This window comes from Athene noctua, chromosome 5 (genome assembly GCF_965140245.1).
Source record: "Athene noctua chromosome 5, bAthNoc1.hap1.1, whole genome shotgun sequence".
In the NCBI taxonomy this organism is placed as follows: domain Eukaryota; kingdom Metazoa; phylum Chordata; class Aves; order Strigiformes; family Strigidae; genus Athene; species Athene noctua.
The window spans coordinates 40,242,327-40,269,376 of NC_134041.1; the positions used below are offsets into that span (position 1 = coordinate 40,242,327).

At 39.8% G+C, this 27,050-nt stretch overlaps 1 protein-coding gene across 11 annotated transcripts in view; it reads right to left on the reverse strand.

Annotated features, from left to right (window-relative positions):
* Positions 1-27,050, reverse strand: part of ZMIZ1 (zinc finger MIZ-type containing 1) — a 363,155-nt gene that overhangs the window by 294,165 nt on the left and 41,940 nt on the right. For 9 of the 11 annotated variants that reach the window (XM_074907137.1, XM_074907136.1, XM_074907146.1 and 6 more), the window contains exon 2: positions 17,764-17,891. The gene's annotated coding sequence lies outside the window, so the exon portion shown is untranslated. Of the gene's footprint in view, positions 1-14,761; positions 14,795-17,763; positions 17,892-27,050 lie in introns of all 11 variants that reach the window. The other 2 variants (XM_074907133.1, XM_074907132.1) reach the window with 1 other exon arrangement.

Genomic DNA, 27,050 nt, shown 5'->3' on the forward strand with positions numbered 1-27,050 from the left:
AAAACCAGGCCAAACTGTGATTCCCTGTGTCAAGGACATTTTGCTAGGGAACTGGGGAAGTAAAACCTATTATAACAATCTACTAAAGACTAAGAAAAGACTCAGTCTCAGGTAAATTGCTTGAAATTTCCTATAGTTATAGTTATAATTAAAGAATTGTCTATCTGGGAGATGTTATTAGGGGAAAGGAAAAGAAATATAAGAGAAAACAAACATATCTGACTACAGAAGCAATTGATTTGGACCATTTAGAGAACAAGTCCAAAACTGCAAGTGGGCTGCTGCCTTCATAATAGAAATGCCTGTCAAGTCTAGCTATCCTCATCCACAAAAAAACCTTCATCAATATAAATCCAGCACGTATTTCAATATTAGCACTAACACTTTTGTACTGCTCTACAATATATTACACTTTCCTCTTTCTAAACAAAGTGTTTTTTAATCAACTACAATGTAATCTAGTTGTGATGTCCTAATGTATGAAATGTATGAAGGATTTTTATTCAATTAGTTTTATTTTCTACCTCTTTTAGCCTGTTTGATTATATGTAAAATACTGCTGAACTCATTTAACCAGTCCCTCACCACTCCATTGGGGAACATATTATCTACAATTCTGTTAAGCACAGGCACAAAGCAGAATGCTACAGCCATTGATGTTATAAATGTTGTTTTATTATCATGGCAGCAAGTCATACTATGAATTGCAATAAAATCTATTAACATTTTATTCAAATTCATAGTCGTATTAGGTCAAGTGCTTGTGAATAAACTCTAGAGGATGGAGGACTGGCTATAAGAATGTTGTTACCAATTGGTTACATTTTAGCAGATTTATTATTCAGCTCAAATTGTAGAGCTGTGACTTAATTTTATCAGGGAAAAAATATTTGTAAGATAAATTTGAAAAGAGCAAGAAGGAAAAAAATAAATGTGCATCTATGTAAGTATCCTTAGTAATCAACACCACATTAGATCAGGAGTGTCATGCTGACAACAGCAATGCCACACTGTATGCACACCTTAAGTTACTTCATTAGTAACCACATTTTGCCACACAAAATGCAGACCAGTGTTACCAATGTAAGCATTTACAGTCTTCAAATATAATAACCAAGAGCAGATATATTTGTTCCAGATAAAATTCTTGTAAATACAGTTTTACCTCAGTGATGTGGTACAAACACAGTGTCTGTATTTCTCGTATACTGAATTTTAAAAGACTGTCAGCTCCTCACAGGATAACCAATCCCCTGTTTTTATGATCTTAATGCTAGCCAGTTGACAAAAGTGTTATTTAATCTAATTATGGAATATATCTCATAACATAAATATTCCAAGCTCTACAGTAGGATTCCATTTGTAACTCAAAGTAGTGTAAAAACAAGAGTTAATTGCCTGTACAAATATTTCAGGGTAGCGTTTACGTAATCTACAGTACATTAAGTACCAGAGTTGTGCCCTACTGATAGGTGAAAGAACAACTTTGAAAGGCAACTGCGTTGCCAATTAGCTTTCAACAAATATGTACACAAGCTGTGCTCAAAGGCTTGTGCTCAGCTTCCTCATTCTCCCCAGATTGCCTGCTTTTATAATGGTGAACTCCTTTCTACTCAAATACCCAAATAACTTCCAACTGCTGAACAAGTGAGGACGGCATACTTTATTCAGCTGGAGTTGTAACCCACCCAAATTTCAGAGTATAAGATCGTGACCTTTGACCAAAGCCACACTCCAGTCAGATAGAGTAAACACAAACCCCTTAGTTAGGTCTGAGCCAGGCAGGAGGGGGAGAAAGAATTTTTTTTTTAAATCTACTATTACAGTTAGTCTGAAGAGGATAACTTCTTGTCTGTATCACTCAAACACATACAGAGGTCCCACAAGTCCCAGCTTATGTGTGTCAGTCCTCCTCAAGGAGGCTGAGCCAAGAACATGTACATCCACATCCACATGCATGCTCTGCGGCAACACCATGTTTTTGCTTAACAGAGCTGTACACAAACTAAGAAACAAACCCAAGTTCACAAAACCACATAAAGAGATTAATGTTTGCAGTCTTTGGGTATATCTGCATGGTGCTCCTCCCAGAAAGCAGACTTCTTTAAAAAAAAAAAAAAACAACAAACAAAAAAACTTGGGAAAGCTGAGTACCTTGGGCTGAGTCCTGCGTCTGCAACACTGCTGCTTTGCTTTCGGTACCCACATTCTGCCACTCGATACTAGTTTGGGTATCACTGGACAACAGTGTGCAAATCCTTTCTTGTCATAATTTGTTTTGTCGATTATTGCTACCAGCCCTGTAATAGACTGGGTCTAAAAGAAATATTTTGCAATTAGCTTTCTAATAAATGTTAAAACATAGCTTTGTGCAATGCTTCCAAGTTTCAGCCCTTTTCATAAAATATTTTTACACACACCACCCCCCTGAGTTATTGTTGCAGTTACTACGATAGAAACATTCTGCAGAAACAGGAGAGTTAAAACAATTCTGGAATTCTGCTTCATAAATTGCTTTAACTCACATAATTTATGTTATATAAATTGTAATTTTTATAATAAGGCAGCTGAAAATAAGTCTAGTCAGTTGTGTGGGTGTACGGTTTAGGTATCCACATTACTTTATAAGCATATGTTTAAGTATGCTTTCGCGGATATCTATGCTCTCTGTATGCACATTTTGTTTCAGTATTTGGGAAAAATATCACTATGTCATATTGCATAAAGCTTGTGAAAGCTTTTTGTTAGGTAAAAGTGAACAAAGCCAGTTCTTGAGCTAGTACCCTCATGCTATTAAACTGGCTGAAGAGAGAGGAAAGAGACATGGTGAGGCATGAAAGTACAGCTGAGATCTGTTTGTGGCCTTCCTACCGGTGATTTAGAAAAGTAAATTCTCTTGCATTTTCTATAAAGGGGTTCACATCTGGACACTGTTACAACAGGAAGGATAGCCTAACAATCAGTCACATCCAGCCTAAAGATACCAAATAATAAATTGTTCCTTCAATTCATTTATGTGTGATGGACAGCTTAACATGCTGAAAACCTGTTAGTCTTTTGTTTGCTAATGCTGTGTATGGCACAAATAAGCCCCCTACTTTTTTTTTTTTTTAATTATCCTTTTGGAAATGCACTGGTCTCAGATACGGTATGTTACCAAGTTGGGATGTCCATTTCCTAGACTGGCTTATCTGTCCTACAATGTTTGCCTTCCTCCAAATGGGTATTTGAACTTCTATTGAGGGGTAGAGGACATGACATGCATTTCACCAAAATGATAAGGTAAGCTTAAATTTACATTCAAATGCAGCAGTACTGAAAAACAACTCATACCAGCTTGTATAGCTGGGCATGCATAAAAGTACAGCTGATGAAACAAACACCTCCTTGCTCCTGGGTGTGACTAGCCACTGCCTCCAATGAGGGAGGATGAGCAACAGCAGTCTGGGTGCCGCCGAGCTCGCACAGTGCAGCAGATTTGCTTTCGGCACCTCTTCACTTGAGGAGAGCGAGCTGAATACAGTAGGATTTCCTCCAACCACATCTGTTCATGTGCCTTTACGGGGATCTTTAACAAAGGGCTCCAAAGCCCAATTTTAACTGTAAGTAAGGAAGGGGATTTGAAAACTAATTTCTGATGCACTTCTCCCAGATTATGGAGGCCTTGGTAACAGTAACATACCCATACATATGGTGGGTTAAAGAAAAAAAAAATCCAAACCCTAAATACTGCTTAGAATACAAATGACTTGGAATGCATTGCTATAGAATCAAAAGAAAAGATCGAAAATACGGTGACTATAGTAAATTAATTACTAAAGGAGGCCCATATGGAGAAAAATAATTTGCAGGGAAAATATAAGCCTCATAAGAAGCTATGTTATCTTTATATCATTTTTTAAGTTTCAAATTATGTGTGTTTGTGTGTATATATACATATATAAACATACAGCTTCACACATCATATTGCAGTATCTCTTAAGTAGTCAGATTTTTTATTAACTCCAATTATTCACACAGTAAAATATGTTGCTCTGTTTCAGCTTACATTTAGATGTACATAACCATTATTTTCCATGACAACACTTCAAACCTTCCTTGTCCTTCTTTATACACTACATACATTAGACCTTTCCAATTATATCAACTGCAGTTTTATTCCTATGTAATGGTGGCACAACTTGTAAATGATTTATATAGAACTAGCCATGCACCAAATTGTATTTCCTCCTTCTAGAAAAAGATCTGAAGATGAACAAAAGATTTAAGCTGCTGCTTTTAAATAAAACACACTGGTATCCTTCAGTTTGTATTTAGAAGTATCTGTTTTCTTTAAGAAAGGTATGCTTTCTTACTTATTTTAAAAATTTCACCTCCCTTTACATTTGTGTACCTGTCATGTTTGCGATCTTTATAGTGGGCGATTATTATAGTGGGCAAAACAAAAAGGGGAAAAAAATCAGATAAAAAATATGCCAACATTTCCAGTTCCCTGTCATTCTCTTTAATCATTTAGATTGATATAACTTCTGGTTAACACTAAATATCCAGTGATATTGTTGAAGGCAGTGCTTAGCTCTATCCATATATCTTGATATTTTAAAGTGTTGCCAAATTTCTCTTCTTGCTACCACAGCTAAAGAAAATCCTCAAATAAACAAAAAATCAAGTAGGCAAAACTGATTTCAGAAAAGGACAGACTGGTTGTTTCCAGACCTGAGCCTGCATTTGCAATCTATCCCTAGTTGGGAAAGGTCTGAGTACATACCAAATGTTAACCTTGTTCATCCTTGAATATTTTCCTTTATTATTCAACCCATATTTATTACACGGAGCCCCATTGCCAGAAAAGATGGGCAGGATAACTGCCTATAATACAAAGCTAGGAAGGTCCCTTATATTTCAACTGTTTAGGATTTCACAGAGAAATAACTATTCATTGTTTTCTCATTGAGAAACAAAGTATTCCTATCATGATGCAGAAAGGGGAAAAGAAAAAAAAGGAACCTTTGTTTGTAAAATGTAAATCCAACAACAAGGGGAAAACACGGAAAACTAGGTTCTATAGTAAGTATGTCCACACATGTGAGGATCTCTAAACTCTTCAGAGTTGTGTCAAGTTTTACAGGCAACACAGTACCCTCCCAAATCCTTGTCAGCCAGAAATGGTGCCAATCACAAGTAACCAAAGCTTTTTCCTGGTAGCTCACTGGATGCCCAACAGCTCACCAACACAAGCCCTTGCAACCCTACACCTCTCTTCCCGCACAGAGCCACAACCAACTTTTCAGGCAGCATCTCTGGCACTCTGCTGCTTCCACATTGATGACAAGGTGAATATGGTAGCATGCCCTCAAAAATCACTTTAAAAAACAAAACCACCCAAACCCACCTAACTATGTGACTCATCATTTTGATAGCCTGCTCTAGATCAGAAATAAGCTTACGTATATTGAAATACATTTAAGATGGCTGCTTGCAGATTAATGTCAGGGTTGCTTTGATTTGGCTGTGGGCTTCTCCACCCCAACACTGTGAAAGATGGAATTACCTCACTGTAAAAATATCGGCAGGGAGGATTTGCAACCACAACAGAGGCTGCCCAGGCACATGCTGCTCCCTCTCTGATGTTGATGTGCATGTGGAATATTGGGCATGTTTTCTTCTTCCAAACCAAGCCCTGCCTCGATCCTGTGCTACCAGGATCCAAAGAGGAGCTTCTGTGGTATCACACACAACAAGGCCCTGAAATGGATCATCAGGTCTATCCCCAGCAGCTGCAATCCATTACTGTGGTGTGGGCTCAAGGCTGGGGCTTCAAGGCATGAGCCTGGCTGCCACAAGGAACCAGAACTGGACAGGGCACCTCAGGGCTCTCTGCCTCTCTTGGAGTGACCGCAGTGGCTTCTTCGGCAGGACACAGAGGGCAAAATCCTGAAGAAAAGAGAGCAAGTGGAAAGAACAGCAACTGTTGGTCACAAGAATTTAGTGTTCTTTCTACGTGCAATTAGTGTGTGTAGGGAACAGCCGATTTTAGCACCCTCAGTCCTCCACTTTTAGTCGCATTTTTATTTAACTCTTCCCATCTTAATAATAATAAAAAAAAACAAACACAGATACCTGCCTTTATTTGTAAGCCCGGGAAACTGCCTTGCTTGAGTTCCAGGACCCAAAATTGCAGTAAGTTTGCTGAATTTTACCTGAATTTCTGATGCAACACATCATTTTTAGATTGTTAACATTTATATCTCGATAACACTCATCTCTATTTGTGCTAAATTTAGAACAGTTTGAGACGGTTCTGAAAACAGAACAAAACTACCGAAGCACCAAAGATAAAGCTCAGTTAAAATCTGGTGCTGTCTTTTCTAACCTGGTATTTGAAACCATACACCTCATCAATATTATGGATTAATATTGACTTTTACTCTTCAGCTCGCAGTATTTCTCCAGCTGTATTTAATGGTTATTACTACAACTATCTGCATTTTAATTTTTCAGCATTCACATTTTTCTACTACCCTCTCCAACTGATTTCTTTTTTTTAATTTTTTTGGCCCACTGCCCTTCCTCACAGTGTCCATAATCTGTGGAGAAGAGATTGCTGATGGCGTTATCACAGACAAACAGAATGAAGCTAATGGTAACAGGCACTCCTTGCTAGGTAATTATTATAGGAGAAAGAATGCAAATGAGCCCTAATCTGTCTCACACAATGGCAGAGGTCTCAGATTTGCATTAAACCTTTTGCAGCACTCTCCCAGAACGGGGACTCTGCAGATAACAATGCATGTGCAGCACAGGCTGCTCTATCCACGCGGTTATTAAATTGTGCCCCCAGCAGGTACGGTTGTCCCTGAAAGACTTTCCCCTCCCCCTTCATTGCTCCAGTCCCCTCCTCCTTCCCTCTTTCCTCCTCAGCTTTGCTAGAAAAAAAAAAGCTAATTGTGTAAACATGAATCAAGCCAAATGGCATGCAATGAAAAAAGTGCTGTTTGGTAACTATAAGAGGGAAGTGGACATCAGGAAATCTCAGTTCTATTCCCAGCTATGTCATTTACTTGCCAGGGGACTGCAGGGAAGTAACTTTGCTTTTCTGTGCATCCATGTGTTCAGCTACAAATATAGGGTTGACATTTCTAGTGGCCCAATAGACTCTCATTTTACAGTGGCATCTGCTGAACACTTTCAGGAAGCAAATGCTAGACTTTGCTTGAATTTAGGTTAAGCTCATGGTAAGCCGTGGTCCTTCAGAAAAACCACTGCCTAGATCTCAGTTCACCATTACAGATGTGAAAAAATTATATTATTTTCTAGCACTCTGTCCTGATGTAAAAGGACCAGCTGTGGCTATGCTCAGTGCCCACAAAGGTGTCTGCCCACTAGCAGAGTTTATAAGAAGGTGGCATAGGAATTATGTTTGAGGTGCTCTGATCACCGTCACATAGCATCAGGACAAAGTGCCATTTTCTCAAACCTTATAATCTCTAGCATCTTCCATTATGGCTTGTTTGGATTAGTAGCATGAGAGTCAAATGTACTGAACCCTTCATAAGGAAGTCCCTAATTTGAAGGCAAAACTCGTTACTAGGATGGGAGGTGGAGCAGACTTTTTCCCCAACACAAGTGCCTTCTTGAACACTCATTTTCCCCTGAGACATTTTTGTCAAATGAGATAAAATACAATTATATCCTATCTTCAGAACTGATCTTCAGGAATCAGAAATAATCTGCCAGAAAAACAGGGTTTTTGTCTATTGACAAGAAAATAGAAACTACCAAACTCTCTGTAAGTGGGTATATAAAGTAACTTCTCAGCACGTTAAAAAAAAAACAAACCAAAACAAACAAACAAAAAAACCCCCAAACCATCTAAATTTTGTGTGAAGAATGGTTTCAAAATCAAGATGAACCACCAAAATCAGCTGTACATCATCACTACTATTCCAGTAGCACTTTTTTTTGTTTTGAATTTATACCTGAAATACAGTCTTCTATGCTAGGCCTAGAGTGAAACACTGAGGGAACCCCAAGAGCCAAAAAAATTCGAGCAGTCACCAAAAAGACAGTACAATGTCACATGACTAGATAACATCACTCTCAATTACACATTAATCATCCACTGTATTTGCTCTGGAGACAGCTACATGCTTTGTTCTTTCATCTATGAGGTTTTTTCTTCCTTTCTGAATTTACCAATGCCAATACTGGCAAACAGTTCCTCTAGAAATTGGCTGCGGGTACTTTTAAAGCCTTTGCAGCTGTCTAGACTGGGTAAATACTCTTAGTCCCTACTAAACGATTTCCAGAAATTAACAAATGGATATTTTTTTTAAACAATAGTTAAAAAACCCCACCACTATAGAACAGGCTACATGTTTAATGCCATGTAACAAGTTACTTTTTCAATAATTAAAGTTCTGCTCATTTCTCTCTCATGGAGCAGTAGGTGGGGCAGTGCTACTTCTTTATGCAATTACTGGATTATGCTATGCTTGTCTCTAAATCAGACTAATGGATTGCTGGGATCCTCAACCGACAGCAGTATTGGGCACAGGTACTATATGGTGCAATCATGACATCTAAACAATCAGTAGCTACTTAAAAAAAAAAAAAAAAAAAAAGAGAAGTACTTATTTTTAAATTATGTTTTAGCTCCATTATGATACTGAAGTTCCCGGAAAGGATCTTCTCCCATTTGCACTGAGTTTTAAGGCTCTTACCACTTGGAAGGACTGAGGTGATACAATGTCATGAATGAGCAATCTTTACATCAGAAATGCAAAAGCTGTCTTGCACTGATTAGTTCACATAAAACAAAGGAGATTTTAATTCAACTTGTTCATAAATCTGCAAACATTTTCCCATGTAATCTTTGTGCTAACTTTCCAAGGCTGGAAAGCATTTCATTAAGGATACTGCAGTGATACAATACAAGAGGGGGATACTTCTAAATCATCAAGGTACGACAGGTATCAGAACCTACAACTTCTTACATTTCTAACATGCTCAGGTCCAGATTTGTCACTGCTCTCTAGGCTGCCCCTCCCCAGTGACCAGTTACTAACAACTGCCTACTGGTGACATTTTCATACATACATAAAAACCTTCTTCCAAATCCAAATGCAGTTGGAGAGAGCCTCAGGTGTTCCCCCACACTTGAAAGTCAGAGCTAGAGCAGCAAAAGCATCAGGGCCAAGAAAGTCAGAGACGACAGCCAAACCAATTTCACTGCCACCTGAACACAGCCAGCTGACTCTGTCTGGAGTGGACACAGCTATCCCACACCTCCTCCTGCCTGCAGATCTGTGGGGGTGGCAGTCCTGGAGGATGGGGAGCAGGGAGCACAGATGTCTTCACGGCGAACTACGGCTCACCTCATGACCCTCGGCCCCATCACCTAAGCCGCGCACTTCAGGACCGCTCTCACATTAAGCATTATAACTCAACCAGTTCAGCTGTGTTGCCAAGTCAGCCAGTCAAATATTTACAAGGTTTTTTGAAGGTGCTAGATTAACCTCATCCTTTCAGTATAAAGGTCCAAGATTTTGTACTCTGTTTTGTATACGGAGAAGTTACAATTCTGAAGCCTGAAGACTTGCAACACAAAGTTGTTAGAAAGAAAAATCCAAACAGGAAAACTAAGAGGGATTCAATGCATACTGTAGACAAAATATTGGCACCACAATACAGTGCTGGCAAGTGGAGCAGCATGCTGTTTCCAAAGGGGACAGCAAGTAAAACTCAGTTCCTAGAGCTCGTGGTTGCAACCTCACCTGAACAGCGGCTTTCCCTTTGTCAAGCTCGTCTCTGGGCCATTTTATAGTAAAGACAAAAATTGCCAGTGTACTTTCAAGGATCTCAACAGCTTCCCCCCCCCCCCCCCCGCCCCCAACATTCTCACCAGCCTTTTGAGAGTTTCCCTCTATAGCAGCATTCTCCGTTTCAGGGATTCAACCTTTCAACTGAAGCATGCGAGATCACTTATACTCTTGAACCGGTGGAGCTGCCAGCCTCCCCTTTGTTGCAAAGGGATTTACACTTGAATGGCGGTGGGAAGCACGGTCTTTTAAGGAAAGGCTGGTGGGGGGAAGACAATTTACTTGCCAGCATCCTATTCTCAAATCACGTTCATCTACCAGCTTAACTTCTCCAGTTCACAGAACTACAGTAACCTTGTCACATCGCTAGTCTGTAAGGAGTTTGCTGTGAGGTGACATTTATAAACAAATTGCTAATTTCAGTTTACATAAAAAGCATCTTTATACATAGCCATAAGTGAAGTTCATTTCAAACCTAAATGTGGACGTTTACATTAATTAATTTAATTTAGTCCACAGTAAATTATTTCATCATTCCACAAAGCTTCCCTCTGCACGTTCTGTTTGTCATTCACTTAATCTATGACTTTTAAGATATTTCCTATTATTGCCCTGCATTGGCATGCACATCATAGCACATCTGATGGCTTCTATGGCTTGCCTCTCAAGAGAGACACTGGGGAACACCACAACACGCCACAGACGCACTGCTGAGGGCAAATCATTTTAACAAGAGTAAGCAAGTCTGCTCCAGTTTAATAGCCAGTGACACACTGGCTTTGGCTCTCCACCTAAACATATGCACAAGTACATCTCCCTGGTACATTTCTGTTCCTAAATTGCAAATTGGTAGATAACTACTGATTGGTTTCAGGCTACGTTAGCAGTTACCAGGCAGTATTGTACGGCTGCCTTTCAAACAGCGTCACTCTCTTGTAAATCCACACAGGGGTTTTGTTTGCTTGCTTGCTGTGTAAGCATAAAGCCTGCTATCTCGAAAGAAAAATAAAAGCATCCCAAGTATGAACGTTGGCAAATGCAAGTCTCTGGCATAGAGAAAGATCTATAAGGAACATTTCTTTTTCTTCTGTTTTTAAAATGTTATCCCTGCTTCTGATTTGATTCAATCTCCTGCATTCTGGTTTGGCCACAGAGTGCGACACACAGAGAGCACAGCCTGTAGAGTGCAGCAAGTAAGAGGCTAGCGCACTCCAAAGCTGGTGGCAAATCACAGTCCACATGAAAACCACATGTGCCAGAGACCAAATATTTTGCATTTTGCTTACTGCTAATAAGGCTGCTTCACTTCATTAAAAGCAGCTTATCATTTTATCTACTCACTCTGATTAATTAACCTCTTGTTAAAATGAACAAGCACTTGATTTGAGGATTCTATTAATGTGACACCAGCAAACCACCGCTTGCATACTTCTACATCCTTTTATTTTCCATTCTCCCTATACCCACAGTGTCTTATTAGGCCATTGGGATTGACACCCCCAGTACCATTCGAGCATACCACAAACACTTTTATAGAGAGGTGGGGAAGGAAAGGTCCCACAGTCCAAAACTCATCCACAGCTCAATTTCCTTGCTGGAACATACAGATGGATATCATCTACATCTCTCTGTAATTATGATCATAAGCTTGGAAAGAAGCAGCATGGAAAGAAGAAAGAGCCAGGGAAATACACTGGGTTGCTGGGAACAGGGGTAAAATAACAGTACCATTAATACATACAACTCATTTGTCTTTCCAGAATACAATAATTTTAAGTATGAAGCACAAACAGCAGTCAGTTCCATCAGAAACCTGACTTTCTTAGAGAGCGAAGAACTTTCTTCCAAGCCAAATACCATGTGCTGTATATGAAGACAGCTTCTGCTACAGTATATGCCTACAGATTTCACAGTTGCATATTACCGCCAAAATCTCAATTTCTAGCAGCAAAAAGCGTATGTTACCATTCTTTAGCCAAGCATCTGAAGACTGAAATATATTATAGCTGCTCATTTTGCTGGCAAACAGTGCTTTGCTTCATATACCCAATTTTCATCTCTATTCAATTGATTTTATGAATGTCACAAATACCTAAAGGTGTTTGGGAAGTTAAAAAACACCCAAACAAAACCAAAACACCCTTGCTCACCTTCCCTTTTTATTCCTTGAAAAGCATCCATTTTTTGCAACAATGCCCACAGAGAGGGTGGAAAGATCATTAGGCCTCAAATTGTAACAAAATCTTAGTTTGAGGGAGGAGTGGAAAAGAAGGTGGTCAGGGGAAGGAGAAATAAAAGTTCATAAGTCATCCTAACATTTAGGTCTACATTCCTGTTTAATCGAGGTAAACCACATGTAGAATATTACCAAAGTCACTGGAAACTTTGTATTTATGTCACAGTCAATTTAAGAGGTCTCTTTGAAGAGAAGAGCGTGTTTAGGTTATAGACTATAAGCACAAGTCTGAAATTCATGGTCCAGCCAGACAGGGCTGTATGTGGGAAGATCTGGTTTACATCACACAGCAGGGCAGTAAGTGACCAGGAGTCACTCATGCACTTCATCTGGCTTTTAGGGCCATCAGCACCAGATCAAAATGTTTCAGACCACATGTTACAAAGCACTTCCCAGTATAAATTTACCCATCCAGTTCAAATCTGCACAGAATTTTCTAGACAAAATTTTTTTGTAACACAAGGCTTCCTGGAGGATCAAGTATTATCTTCCGTCCTTCAGCAGACAAGATGTTAGCGCAGCGCTCTACTATAATGCCTGTGCTAAATGAACAGGAGTCTTCTCACTGGGTAAGCCCAAAAGGGATGAGACAGGATGAACGATCCTTGCCACCACCACCTGAGCTGTAAGCAGCACTAGCCCTCCCAATGCCCCAGGCAGCACATTTTCTAGAGTTTAAAACATGCATATACCAGACACAGTAGAAGAGAGACAAAGAAAACTGGGAAACATGGTTCTGAAACATCAGCTCATGATTTGGGGTTCATACTTTAAAATACTTGGTGTAGGGAAGAAAAAGTCTGCTGGTTTAGTTTTTGGTTTGGGGTTGTTTGGTTGGTTGGTTTTTTTAACAGGCAAATTGTTGGAACATATAAGCAATTCACAGGCATCTGTGCACAGCTGAAGATTGGAGCAGGATAAACCCAGATGAGTCATTCTCTAGCAGAAGAAAACAGTCATCACTTTTAAGGAAATCGGCAACAAAACAGGTCTTTTCCCATTGCTAACTTCAACAACAACACTCAAATCTGATTTGGACCTTCCAGCTTTCTTTATGATGGACTAACAGGTAATAGGAGCAAAACCAAAATACCAAAACCTGCTGCCTACACTAGTGTTCACACATTACACTTTGTTCTCTCAGCCACCAATTATGGATTAGCACCACAGGTTCTTTCTAAACACTCTTTCCTGCAGACAATGGGTTTGTACTGCCAGCACTCTGAAGCAGCCACTGCAAGTCACTCAGGCCAGAACTCCTCCTAGCAGGCCTGCAAAGCTCCAGAGAGCATACAGAGCCACCTCAGTGCTCAGGGCAATTACTTACACACCAGGGGTGATGATGGGCAGACAAATGGCCTCCAGAAGCATCCCTTAAAACCCTGCAAGTGGATGCAAAGAGCAGTCGACCAATGACCCATCTGCAGTTCATCGGGGTGATGGAGCAGGGAAGGAGGCACCAGCACAAGGCAACACACATAGGACTTACTCCTAAATAAGTAAACTCAGTTTTGTATTCAGAAGTAGGTCTGCCTCAAACACGATTACCGTGAGGAGTACTGAAAACTCCACTGCATTAAGGACAACTGAGGCAGGCTCGCCATAACTGCTGAAACTGAAGGAAAGCCAAGCCACCTAGAGCTAGCTCTGCCAACACCAAAGAACTGAAGGGTTTGCAACAGCAACAAGAAATGGTCATTGCCATAGCTACACTAACATGGGGAAGACAGTACCTTCTAGCCCTCCATATAGTTACAGATGCCCTGAGGCAAGCAAGCCCTTGCATCTTTTTACCTCTCCCTTCAACCCTATTCACTTACTCACTTCGAAGGACCTGTGAAGTCTGACCTCTGAAAAGGGCTGACCCAAACAATTCAAAGGGTGAGAAAATTCAAAATCACGGCTCTTACTACCATTTAAACCTAGTTTCTTGTGCCAGGTTTGTATTCTGTTTCATAGTATTTCTTAGACTTAGTATACAAAAGAAGTGATTTAAGAACAAGTTAGTTTCAGCTCTGAACTCTCCACTTTCTGTACATATAAAGCAAAGATGTTTAAAACTATCTTTTTGGAGGCACAAAATAAGCATCAGCTTTCTGATTATTTTTTTTTTAAACACACTACATGGTAAACAGATTCTAAACATACAAATTACCTGAAAAAATGCACTGCTGGGATGGAAATTGTTTTTCTTCTCCAAGAAAGTTTTGTATATTTAAATCTTCTCTATATCAGAATAAAAAACTAAAACTAGTAGCTTTCATGAAATGAAAAATCAGAAAAATATCAAAGGTTTCATTAAAAAACAAGAGAGTACAGGCTTATTGTTAACATAAAGTTAATTAAGTACTTAAAGGCCTTAAGCAGTGGTAAAGCCCTGATTTGAACTGGAAGATGGTTAAGGCTTTGCAAACTGAAGACTCTGGAAGAACCTGTCATCTTCTCGTAAAGTGCAATATAGCTTTGACAGACACTTCATTTTACTGAATACAGTAAATCCTAATGCCAAACTTATCTCAAAGGATTTGAGGGGGAAAAAAGTCCAAGACTTGAAACAAATACCTTGATGAAATGCTCTACAAATGCTCAAGAGCTATGAACTTGATTTATATATGAAAAGAGAAATACAAACAAACAGGGTAAGCTTTCCACTGACAGGTAAGTTATTACAGGCACGCTACTTAACATACACAGTGTCACCCACCTGAAATGTTAGTTAGCAGCAGTATCCCCTTTCCTTTGGCGATGGATGGTTCAGGTTGATACAAATAAGAGGAAAATGTGGAAATAACAGAGGGAAATAAAAGTTATTTCAAAAATCAGAGCAAAATCATCATTCTGTATGTACTCATACGTACTGATAAGAAACACAATTTCTGACACAATCTGAACAGAGGTATGGTTGCTCTTTCAAGGAACTTAAAAAAAAAAAAAATTAATATTATCTTTGTCCAAATTTAGTTAGAGGAAATGAGGGAGGAAAGCAAAGCCTTAAAGGCAGCAAACAAAACACAGCAACCTGTGGGCCACTAGCCAGCCTGATCTTTTGTTGCCTTCTCTCTGCCCTGCCTCTCCCCTCCTTTCTGTTCTTCTTCAACATTTCCAGTCTGGGAAGGAGTATATGCTTCCCCATCCTCCACCTCTCCTAAACCTGACCTAGTCCAACACATGGGCAAGAATTTTCTTTTGCTTTGGTTCTCAAACTTCTGTATCACGTCCAGCCTCTCCTCCCAAAGCTTCTCACCCCAAGGAATACTATCTGCATAACTGCATTTGATAATACAGACTCTACTACTTAAATACCATACATCTGCAGACAACTAAAATGTATTTTACAAAGGTACCATAAAGGGGTTTGGCAACATGCATCTCCTGGGCGCCCAAGTCACTGCAGCAGTTGGAAAGGGATCCTGTCCAACACAGGGACAGCTTCCCTCTCCTCATGAGGATGGAACTGTGTGGACAGAAACAAGGTGTCTGTGCTGGAGCCACTTCCCAAACCACAGCTTTGGAGGGACCATCCATCTGACAACTCGGGAAGCACATGCAGGGGGGCAGGGAGTAGGGCAAGGAGGAGGGGAGCAACAGGCAGGAAATCTCCTCCAAACTTCCAGTGCCCTGTGAAAGAGACAAACAGATGTGTCCAGCCAGAGTGAAATGGCAGTGGGCTGTGCACAGCCTCTCAGTTGACCCTATGAACTGAACAGAGGCACTTGTCTCTGCTGCACATCACTGTGTAAGACGCATGCAGGGAGGGAGATAATAACAACTGATGCCCAGAATCACGCAAAACAGCTGTGCTTCCCTCAGCCCCCAACCCAGGGAGTTTGATGGCATTCAGAAACCATACAAAACCTCGGCTGGAGCTACGAATCTCAATAGCAGCTTTCCTCCACACCTGCAGCTCAGCCAAGCCTCCCACATCTCAGTGTGCCCCAAAATTCAGTGTTTCAAAGGAATTTTACAGAGTCTTCCCTTGTCTGGGAGGAGACAGGTTCAGAGGCCACAAGGCAGCTTCTGCACTCAGCATGCTGCAGCATCGTTGTCCAAGGCAATGCCTGCCTGCAACAGCACAGGCAGCTGCATTATTTAGTCTGGCACCAAGGAAAAAAGCTATCATCTATTTTTAAAAGTTAGATTCAAAGAACCAGCTGGGGACCAGCGATTGCCATTTTTGAAGTGCAAGAAGAGGAGTATAACCAGCCTTTCCATAGTAACGAAGATTAGTGGCCTGGAGCCTGACACTCCTCCTGCATTATAAGATAGGAGACAAAGAGATAGACAGGTAATTACACAGAAGGAGCCCTGGGGAAATTGCAAACTCCTTGAGAACTCTTTAGCTGGTCTGCATGTTACTCCTTGTCTCTGCTTCAGCTGAAGTTCTCCAGGAAACATTTGCCCATTAGGTCATTAGCTTTATCGCAGAAGGTAGCCAGGCAGCTGGTAGTGGCCATTCAATAAAGACTTAGCTTGCCCCTGCACCATCAAAAATGAGATGGAGAATGAGAAAGAGAACATCCCAAGGCACATTACTTGTCTGCAGCTTATCCTTGATAAGTTAGTGTACTTAGTCTGAGGGGTCTGACAAATGAACTCTGACAATCTCACTGGGGCAATTTAAGACATTATTGCACAGCACTGTCTTCCCAAACCCTTCACAAAGGTTAGCACCACAGAGCAAATCTGGCAGAAAAATTTAAATTGCACATCGGCCTCCCCAATTCAGAACCTACCTAGTTAGCGTATACCCCTTTTTGGAGCTGGTTTAAGTTAAGACATCAATTCTAAACTGGAATGGCTGAGGTCTAGACAAAAGATAGTCCCTCCACTACAAGAAGCACTAACATTTATCACAACGATGGAATGGAAAATGACATCTCAAAGCACCGCAGACAGTTCCTAAGCAAATACATATCTAAATACTGAGTTTTGGTACTAATAAAATATGCAATTTGTCTAGCAACTGACTTGAGTCTACTCCTGCAGCTCAGGATACTCTATGAATCACAGCACTAATTTGTTGTATTTTATATATCCTGACACATAAATTGAATGTCTTGAAGTGGAAAGACCGACATGGATTACACATGGATCAAATCACCAGGTAAGTACAGGCACTGCATTTGACCTCTCACCCACCACATTTTGCACTTGCCCAAAACTAAAAGAAGTCTGAAGAGGTAAAGAATTGTCATCTGTTTCCAACCCTTCACAAAACACACCATTCAGAGCTAGAGCTGGGGTTCCAGCTGGTTCCTATCTTATCTGTCAGTGGTACAACCAGCCATGAAACCATGAAGGACCTCAGAGAAAACAAACAGGTTTAGAAAAAAAACAAACAAACAACAAAAAACAAACCACCACAAAACGGTTCTTCAACTTGGCTTCTACAGTCTTCTAAGCTGATATTCAGACAAAGATTTAATAAGTCAACAGTACAACAGTTACATAATTCTCTTCTCTGCAAGAATTTAAAATGTATCTTGTCTTCTAGTTTTTTCCCAGGGAACTGTACAGAAGTAGACATAGAAGTGAGAAGCACATGAAGCTTCTGTTTGTATCGCACTGTTAGAAGAGCAATCAACATTAACCAGAAGACTTGTCTAAACTCTATGTAGACAAGCTAGATTCTAACATCACTCTCCTTTCCAGAAGGAGCTGAGCAGGCAAAGAAACCTCGAAAAGCAGATAACAATTACCTCTTACCTTTCTGAAGAGGCCGCCGCCAATTAGCACATTCCTGGAGCTTCTAATTCAGACAAGAAGAAAGGCGAGGAGGGAGGGGGGATGGGGAAAGGAGCAGAGAGTCGTTTTCTTCAGCACAACAGTATTTCCTAAGGGGTGGAAAAAAAGAATAAAAAAAGAAACAAGTAAGTATTAGCTTTCATGTTTTTTGAAGAGGCGACATATTACAATTCTTTGGAAGAGCTACTCTGCCTCTCCTCCTCCAGTTCCAAAATACTGGCTGGAGCTGTCCTATATCTCCTCCTTCTATTATCACCTCATTAAAATATGGAATATGAAGGTCAAGTCACCTACTACTAAGAAAAACAAAGAGGGATTCACATTAGAATAGGATAAAGTCCCATTCAAAAATATTCTTGAGCACTCATTCTATTAAGTAAATATGCTTCAGCGAAGCTCGCACCCACTCCTGTAAAAATTCAAATGAGCCACATTTACTACCAAAATAGTTGGCAAAAGGCAAATTCCAACATGCATACTGAACATACAGGTATACTCTGACATTCAAGTGCTTATGTACTCTTCCCTGCAATTATGAGGTATGTACAACTGTTCATAACTTCTACTTACTACTATTTTTCTTAAGACAATCTATTTTCTTAAGAGAACCTACTCCAGCTACATTGAATCTATCAGTAACGATAAGAGAAAAAATATTAAGTATCAGAATGAAGGGAAATGGATACAAAAAAGCTTTTTTTTGACTAAAGATACCATTTAGAAATCCAGCTTCACTCTCATAAAACCATAATCCCTCACCTCAGAACATATCTTTCTGCCCTACTCCTAACATGAATTTAAAGAGATTTACAGACACCCAGATTTAATGGACCCCTCCCTACCTCCAGTACCTGCTTCTGATGAAAGGCAGGAAAATCAAGTGGAAATTTATTTTAAAGGGTGCATGCCAGACATTAATGTATTTGAGGAAATGGCAATCAAGGTTTTCCATGGGGAATGAGCAAAAGGAAACATGTCCAGTCTGTTCTCTGTCACATTTTACTGGCTTATATCCATACAGAAAACTCTTTTCTGTCCTATGAAAAATCTGAATGCAAGTTCTCAGAATAAAGTTAAAAGTCAATGATACCTTACACTTCCCCTCACACCTCTATCATCCATCAAAAAGATAATTATCCTATCTGCTAACAGCACACAACTACATACAGATCCTAGTCTCCCGAAAGAGATTTTATACAAAGGGCCCCAACAGATAGGAAACAACATAAAAGGCAGCACTCCCATCACGGCATCTTCCCTCAAAGCCGACCACATCTGCCCAATTCTAAATGGCCACAGTTCCTATATTTCTCTAGGGGACAAAAGCTCTCTCCTTCTCTCCTCCTGTCAGCAAGACTTAGAGTTGAAAGAATAATTCTGTCCAGATTCCCCTCTAGATAGGCAATGATTTAAAGAATTCATGAAGTAACAGTGGCAGTGTAAATAAACAATGAAAAACTAAATAAAGACCACAGAAGACAACACACAGAAAATGTGCGCTAAGGAGAGAAAGAACAAGATAAGTGATTCAAAACCTCTTCTGCCTTGTTACGTTCACCCATAAATAGGCCTAGCAATAATGTGACAATGCAAAAGAATAGATCCTGACACAAAAATGTACCTGCTGAAAAACCTGCTTCCTCAATCTCCTCCCTAACGGCAAACCTTCCCACACTGTTTAATTCCAGTTTCTTGATGTTTCACACCCCTCGGTCTCATTTCTGCTTTCTGTCAGATATCAGCCTTTTTGTACTAATTGATGCAAAGCAACTTAAGACAACACCTGGAATACTCAAATTGCTATATGTTTTAAAAAGAGGGAAACGGTGCTACAGCCCTCACTGTGAGGAAGAAATGACCCTCAGTGAATTGCTCCTGACGTGTATATCTCGAGGCTATGCGCTAATCAATACTTACTGAGCAGCTCAGCACAGACCAGGTTGCAAAATACAACGGGAAATAAGAAATTGGATCCCCTTCCTCCCCAACCACACACTAGTTTTGTACGGCTAAGTCAAATGCATCATTTGCTTTTCTTTTTCATTATTAAATCAAAAGGATGTTTTAGACATCATTTTTCTGCCTGCCAAGAGAAACTCCCCACGTGTCAAGTCTCCTAAGAACTGACATACTGGTTACATTTCAAGGGCTTAAAGATTTTACACTTTTATCCGATTACTGGTAGAAGAAATAATTTAAAGCAGACATACAAGATTTTCGAGGAAGCATATTTTTAATCAAACAAAATCAAGAGGTGGTAAAAAAGGCTAAGTGCAAAAAAGTGAAATTTTTCAGCAACATTCTCAGGGAGACAGAAATCTGTCATAAGTACCACTTAGGGATGTAGCTTTGACTCAACATCACTTGCCTCAAAGAAGGCGAGATTGCTCTGTTCTCAAATCCTCAGGCAAGAAAAAAAAAAAAATAAACCAAAGTGAAATAATGCATTACTCGAAAGTCAAATTCCAAGTGGAGAAACCCAGTGAAATGACTTATGATACCAAAAGACCTGACTAAACTTCTGGCAGGGTCAGAGATAATCTGGGTAAGAAAAATGTCAAGATGTTTTGGGTATACAGCCACTACAGGAAGGAAACAAACAGAAAACTGGGAAACACTGTATCAAAACCCAACAAATCATTGACATCAATGTTAGATAAATGAAGAGGCATATGTTAAATCAAACACCCTCAGATGGTGAGTCAACTTCTGCAGTGGATTTAGCTAAGTTGCTTTCCTGAATCAACCTTAATAAATATAATGCATGATTCCATCAGCTAGAGCAGGGTTTTCATTAAAACTCACACTATGCATGCTGATCCTGGACAGTACCTGAGCTGAAGACTAAAACCTGGACCTGGGATTGTGAAATCTGATCTTGACTGAAAATTAACTTTTCATTCTGAATGATGAGTGCCAGATTTATTCCTCCTGCTGCACAGTGTTTTTTTCAGGTATTACCCAAATCTAACCCACTTTCCAGTTAAATGCAAAGATCCTGCATGACATTTGCCAGGATCTAGTTCTTAATTTAACTGATGTAGAGTTTTTAAGTTCAGAAAATGAAGAGAGTTTGGGGAAAATAACTCCCCTCACTTCCAGTCTGCACTGCACGACTGGCAAAGAGCTTGCTCACCTTATTCTGTTTGACTCCTACCAGGAGTCCCCATCAGCTCTTTGGGGAACTACTCTGTTAAAGGGAGCCTTCATTATACAAAATCAGCCTGGAAGATTTTCTACTTTATTGGATTTTTCTAGCTCTACTATGTTTATTACTTCCATTACACCAAGAACTACAGACAGGAATTAGATCAGAGCTCTGTTGTATGTAACAGCACACACCTCACACCCCCACCCCTTGTTCTTAACATAAGGCAAAGGGGGGGGGGGGGGGGGGAAGTACATCATCACCACCACCTCACACAGTTTACAGGGGGGAAAGAACGCTGTTCTCAGCGTTCTTCATTCTACATTTAACTAATGGCTACTTTACTTCAGGTGAATTATATATGCACTCAGTGTACACTAATACAAACAGGTCAAGTTTATATTATAGTAAAAACTTATTTTCCTGTTTATTTTTCAACCTCTTGATCTAGGAGCAGTAATAACTATTCAACTAATATCTACTGAAGGAAGAATTAATTCTCAATTTCTCACTGTAAAAAAACAACCAAGCAAGTTAAGAAAAAAAGATTAAAATACCTACTCTTAACCACCATGATGAAGCCGGAAAAACCCCCAGACTTTTTTCCATACACACTCTTGTACAACCTGTAGTTAAAATGTTTGTTAAAACAGTATCAGCAGCACCCCTCACATACCTTAAGAAAATACATTAGCCTAAAGTCTTTCTGCCACTAATGGCAGCGGCACCTCCCAGGTAATTTTGGGCACCCTCCCTTAACTCTTAGCGCAGGACTCTAAACCCCATGTTTTGAGGCCAGGAACCTCACCTCCCCCTGCGGCACGTTCCTTCTCCAATCTATTTTTTAATATCTACAGTTGGGACAGAGTCAGTATGAAATGAAACTTGCATACAACCTAGTGCTTGCCTACAACAACATAAAGAGAACAAGCTAAAAACTATCAAATTCTCATTTAATTTAGCATGAATTAAAAGCATATGGCTATTATCCATGCATATATGTGTGAGTGCACATGTATATGTGTCTGTATACATGGAACAGGGTAAGGACTTCCATCATGAACACCTGTACTGGAGGTATTTGTGAAGAAACTTCTTCAAACATAAATACTATTTTCCCAGAACTGTACCTGCATAAAGACAGGAAGCTTTTCTCAAGTATATATTACAAATAGCCAAGAAAAAGTTGATCAAAAGATTGTTGCAGAAGCACAAAGGATAAAAACATGGTAAGAGTGAATCAAAACAGATCTCCTAAATAAAGTTTCCTTTGTTTTGACCAGGTCTTAGTGAACTCATGGGATCTACCCATCAATAGATGTCTAAATATAAGACTCTATGTTTTACTTATGTGAAATACAGCTCCTAAACAAGAAGCGTAATTTTTATTAATTTGAATCAACTTTACTTCAAATGCCAAATGTATTATATTTCTATGTCTTTATTTAGAGGTGTTTACACAATTCTTTTCTGCAGCTTAAATGTTATACCTATCTGTATTTTGCCATCTGCTTGCTTTGGATCCTGAAAAAAATCTCTTCCCGAAATGACATTTGCCCATGTAAAAATCTAAGTTTACAGAAGCACTCACTATTCATATGCATGCATTTAGATAACATGCTGATCAAAACATACCAACCTATGCATGACATTCACTTACCAGTCTAACTGCAACAACCACCAATAATGAAAAAAAGATTTCATTTTCTCTCAACCACCAAAAAAGGTGCATAACGAGAACAAGTAAGATTTTACACTGCATATTTTATATGCAAAGCCTTGAGGACCAAATTCAGTGTACCCAAGCACAATGGAAGATGCTCATCTCTTGAAAAATTTGGTCCCTCCCCAAGAAATGGGGTGGGGAATAATTTTTCAAAACATTTATTTCTCTCTTTTAAGCTAGATCTAGAAGGAAGTAATTCCTTTTCTAAAAGCCACACTCCTCAGCCTTCCTCAAGTGACTTAGGTGACCAGATGCTGATAACCCAGGTAAAATAACAGTGTTGTGTGGGACTTGGAACCTCGGACATAAGGGGACAGGAGAATCAGGCGCATGGCCACATCCCGGAGAGCAGCATCCTCCCAGGGCTCCCTGCTGGGTGGTAGCATGGGCTCCTGTATGCCACTGTTGGTGGGCCACATGCTGAAGTGACAACAACCCAAAGGATAAGTGGGGTGGAAAGGGGGCATGCAGAAACACTTCTTTCACAAGAACTATCTCTATCTTACAAGCCTGATTTCATTTTTTTCTGTCTTATTCTTAATTAAAAAGAGGTTACACTTTGTGTCAGAAATCTGTGGTTTTTGAAGCTTGAATCATTTAGCCTATTAAACTTAAGCCTGTAATATGGGTGTTATTTCTTAAAAACATACAGTAAATGCATTAAATTATTGATAGTCATTAAACAGGAAAAAAAATTAAACAGCTTTCAGCTTTTATCAATCATTAATGCAGTTTCCACTTGCACATCTTACTGAGTTGCTATCATATAGCACAGAGCAAAGAGTACAAATCCTGAAGGCATGAATTCATTTTCTCTTGACGCAGAGTAAAAATATTCTTGGCAGCAGGAGAGAGGCTAAAACATGAAGCAGAATGGTTGAAAAGAGACTTCTGTCTTTTTCAGTAAACAGGTAGCAATACAAGGGAGTGGCAGTTTTAGGGACTAAGGCCTATCCGCTTCCCCTCATGTCCTGTAAGGGCCAGTAATATCGTCAATCACCTCCAACACCTAGCAGCCTAAAGCAGTTACAACCACCCTGACAGTGCTTACAAATTTGACTTCTATTTGAAATATATGCTAATTCAGTGGCACATGGGGGAAAAAAAAGAAGCGCTGAGGTCAGTAGTAAAGCATCCAGCAACTTAAGTGAGATGAAGATTTCACCCCAAGCTACTCGCCAGCTAGTGAGCCGGTAACAGATAATGTGCAGAAAACCCCAACTGTCAAGCTGACAGCCTCAGCTCAGAAAAAATGACAGAGACTAAGACAGTCTCTTGAAGCTATTGTATTGGAGCTATTGCTCCAGCTTTACTGGAGCGAGTTATGAGTCGACCTAATGTTTTTATCAGCTCTGAATGACTCATGTCAATATGGGGAATCTGGAGAAGATGCCAATTGGTGGCACCTTGCCTGGCTGTGATATGCTGGCTACCAGTGAAGCGAAGTTAATTTTTTTTTTTTTTTGTCCATTTTACGCACAGACTGAAGACCTGTCTTACAAAGCTGCTCTCTCAACTTTCATCCCCTGCAATTTTACTGAAATTCACTCGTTTAAAATGGAGCAAAGAGGGAACACAATCTTCAGCAACAGGCCAGGTATGATTGCAGCATGCAAGGACCTACCTGACCTACCTGTAAAGCAGCTACTGTAGGTGAGCCATGACCATAGAACTATCAAAGTGAAACACACAGAAACACCAGCTCTGGATAGATATTTAGCCAGTGAAATCTTAGCCCTGCAGCAGCCCTGCTACTGGAACCCAAATTAATTTGTTTTAAACTACCTTGTGCCTGTTTAAATGAGCTGTAATAATAGCTCTGGAGCCCGGTGCAGACATATCCAAAGCTAAACACCATGCCAAGGACTGTTCAAAAGAGATGCATGTCCACACCCAGAGCCCACTTAGAAAGTACTAATCAGGAAAAACTCCTCATAACCAGTGTTCCACTCCCCACAATGGTATAAATTCCTTCAAATAACATTTCTGTTCATGCAGAAAGAAACCAAATGTTAAAAGATTTAGAAAAAAGTACAGAATCTTTGTCTGCTCCCAAAATCTACATCCTATAGAGAATTTTTTTCCTGAAAATGATTCAAGAATGCGCTGAGCCGAGCAACTAGATAATGCCAAATGTTGATACAAAAGTAGCCAGGAAAAGATGCTGTCACTGGAAAACATTTTCTAGCCTGATTGTTTACAGACAACTATGTTATAAAATAGATATTTATTTCCAACCACCATTAGTTCAAATCTACATTACATAACACCCCCCACCCCCATTTAAGATATGCTTATGTCTCATTATACTGAATATCCCAAAGCAGGCAACACAGTATTTAAAGTAATAATACAAAAGCTATTACATCACTGAACTGATTTCATGATATATCAACAAACTAATTCACAATCAATTTCAGTGTAATAATAATCCTTATCTATATACAGAACTGTAAGAATAATAGCCCAGATTATGAATGTAGCACACAATGACCACGAGCTTTCACACTGGTCCAGAAAGCAGCATCAAGCCCAGAAAGAAGGTGCTCACCTGCCCTTCAGGCCATAAGCAGTGTGCCACTGCACTAACTGCAAAGGATAAGGGAATGGAAATCAAGGCACTGAGATGAGGCGCTGGGACCAGCTCCATGGCTGCCTGCACAAGGCCGCTGCCACAGCTGAACGAACCACAGGTTGAGCAGCCAACTATGCCAAGGCTGACATCCTCTCCCCACCACCATTGGCCTCTGACATGAGACAAGGAAAAGGGTCTGCTTTGGCTTGTGCTCTTCATTCCTCAAGATACACTTACAGAAAGTCCATGGAGTTCTGACACTGGTTTTAAGCACCTCCCTGTCGAATGTGTTGGAAATTATTTCTTTTTTTTTTGGTCCAACTTGTAACACAACCTTCTTGCCAAACTTTTTTGTTTTTACTGAAGTACTTATTCCATTTTTTTTTAAACCACTCAAGTTCACATCTCTTCCCTGCCCCCCACCAAGAGTGCACATTTCAAGCAGCTACAATTGCTGTTAAATTTTGCCTAGCCTGTAAAGCATGTTAGTCTTCAAAAAAAATTACCTGGAATTTTTGACACCACAATCTGGTTCTCTAGCTAAAAGCTGCGGTGGGAGTGTACAAGTCCCTAGCATTACCCCTTTCTAACCAAAAGCAAGGCTTGCATAAGAAGACATAAGCAAAGGCTGCAAAACGAACTTCCTCGGATCCCCAAATACAAGTCTCACAACAACTACAGCTAAGTCTAATGGAAAGCATTAGACTGAACTAATAAAGCCTTTCAAATTCTCATCAGTGTTTGTAAGGGATATGTTATCAGAGAAGAGAGATACATCTTCCAGTATAGCATTGTACGTTTAACTGAAGTATTACATATCCACACATGAGGCTTAACTACTTGACATGTTATCTTCAAAGACAGGACCTGTCTGTATTGGATGTTTGGGTCTTACATGGCAGTATCTGTGCATACGCACCACCCACCCCCCCTTTATTTTTATAAACTGATTCTGTGATAAAAGTAACTTAAAATAACAAAGCCAAACAACTGTCAAACCACCACTAATACGAGCTTTCAAACAGGTTTCCATTTCATAAATCATTTTGGTGATCTAGTTTCGCACCACCCCAGGGAAAGTTACATACATAACAGAAAATTCTTTATCAATATGCAGAGATCATTTGGCAACAATATTGCTACTACTAAAGACTTGTGCAGTGGCACTATGATTTCAGTGCACTGCATATGCACTACAGTAGAGCTGTTTAAAACCAATGGATTAGCTCTAGGTTTGCAAAATCAGCAAAAGACAACCAGTTCTGCTTCAGGTGCTCCATCATCCACTGCCCCCTGAATCAGCGTATGGTGAGTGTGAGGAAGAGAACACAGCATTAGCGGTGGCTATTAACTTGCTCCTTTTGCTAGGAAAGTAATTTCAATCATTTTTCAGAAGATTTGCTAATGATCTCAAGGGTCTAGCAAGTTCAGAGACCTCAAAAATGGAAGACATCCATTATTAGTTGAAATCTGTTCATGCACCATGTTCAAAGAGTGCTAAGAACATCACTGTTATCTTCTACACTCCATGTTTTCAGGTCTTTATTATATTAATGCTTCATATTATTTTGCAATAATAACCTACATTTTAACTACTATTGATACTTTCTTTGCATCTTAAAAAAATTATTTCTCTTGTTCTGTTCGCCAGTTCTGATGTTACTTTACTTCATGATGAGCTTCTGCTACCAGTGGTCAATGGTTGAGACCCTGAATATTAGTCTCCCAGAGAAGGAATTAAAATAAGTGAACTATAACCTGTGTGTGCATATATATTTGGCTGTATTTCCCACCTCCAG